Genomic DNA, 1419 nt, shown 5'->3' with positions numbered 1-1419 from the left:
TTCTTTTAAACCTAAAAAATGCTGAATTTCTGTTTATTTTGTTCTCAATAACCTGCAGGGGGATGGGAAGTGCTCGTTCGGTTCCAATCAGGCTTTGGGTCCTCTCAAAAGCACCCCACAAGCCCTTTTTAAGGGCATTATTAACATAATTATTTTATAGGGATTAAAAGGCTTATCCTTAATGAAAGGTTTCTGTTCGGTGTTGCCGAGGAGATTCCTTGTTCTGTTCAGTCTTGTAATGCGCTAAAACGGCTGGAATTGGGATTTGGATTTTTGAAAATGAATGGGATTTGCCCATGGAACAAAAAAAGGTTCAGTTCTTCTGTCAAGTCTGTAATCCTGTGATTGGGTAATTCTGGTATTCTGTAACTCTAGGATTCTGTGATTCCATGATTCTGTAATTCTATAATTCTTTCATTCTGTAATTCTGTAATTGTTTCATTCTTTAATTCTGTAATTCTGTAATTCTATAATTCTTTCATTCTGTAATTCTCTGATTCTATAATTCTATGATTTTATGATTCTATAATTCCGTGATTCTGTGATTCTATATGATTCTGTAATTCTGTAATTCCATGATTCTATAATTCCATGATTCTTTAATTCCATGATTCTCTAATTCTATGATTCTGAAATTGTCTGATTCTATAATTCTATAATATTATTATTATGTAACTTTAGTAATTTTATGATTCTATAATTCCATGATTCTCTAACTAATTCCATAATTCTATGATTCTACAATTCTATGGTTCCGTGATTTTGATTCTATAATTTTATGATTCTCTTATTCTATCATTTTATTTTTCTATCATTCCATGATTCTCTGATTCTCTCATTCTCTGAGCAGGGCCATCGTCCACCAAACCAAGTTTTTAGCCAAGAATATCCAAGGTTATCCCAAACTTCTCCATTCTGGAAGTGCCTGGAAGGAACTGGAGGTGTCCGGGGCCAAACCCATCCCTGGTGCCAGCAGCGAGCCCCAGGCAGGGGGACCCCGGGAGGGAAAACCCCGCAGGAAACGGGAATTCCTGATTCGTGTCCCAGAGATCTCAGCCGGGGCCGGAATTCCATCGCCCCACGGATGTCCCCGCTCACCGAAGGGGGTTCGGGAGGGGGTGACAGTGGCAGAGCCATGGCAACGAGGAGCGTCACCCTGGCAACGCTCCCGGCTCATCCCGGAGCTCCGTAACGGCGCTCAGTGATGGATCCCGATCCCGGCTCCTTCCCGATCCCGGCTCATCCCGGAGCTCCGTAACGGCGCTCAGTGATGGATCCCGATCCCGGCTCCTTCCCGATCCCGGCTCATCCCGGAGCTCCGTAACGGCGCTCAGTGATGGATCCCGATCCCGGCCCCTTCCCCATCCCGGCTCCTTCCTGATCCCGGCTCCCTCCCGCTACCCGCCCCCTTCCCCCCCC

The 1419-nt window shown here is 44.7% G+C and overlaps 1 long non-coding RNA gene across 1 annotated transcript in view; it reads right to left on the bottom strand.

Annotated features, from left to right (window-relative positions):
* The window catches only part of LOC108449026, a 7362-nt gene extending 5985 nt beyond the window's left edge, over positions 1–1377 (bottom strand). Inside the window, exon 1 of the long non-coding RNA XR_001865123.1 lies at positions 1099–1377. This is a non-coding gene — a long non-coding RNA (uncharacterized LOC108449026). The remainder of the gene's footprint in view (positions 1–1098) is intronic.
* Between the last annotated feature and the right edge of the window lie 42 nt (positions 1378–1419).

The sequence above is a fragment of the Corvus brachyrhynchos genome, unplaced genomic scaffold, assembly GCF_000691975.1.
Source record: "Corvus brachyrhynchos isolate BGI_N302 unplaced genomic scaffold, ASM69197v1 scaffold580, whole genome shotgun sequence".
Taxonomy (NCBI): Eukaryota; Metazoa; Chordata; class Aves; order Passeriformes; family Corvidae; genus Corvus; species Corvus brachyrhynchos.
This window is presented reverse-complemented; position numbering and strand designations above follow the sequence as displayed.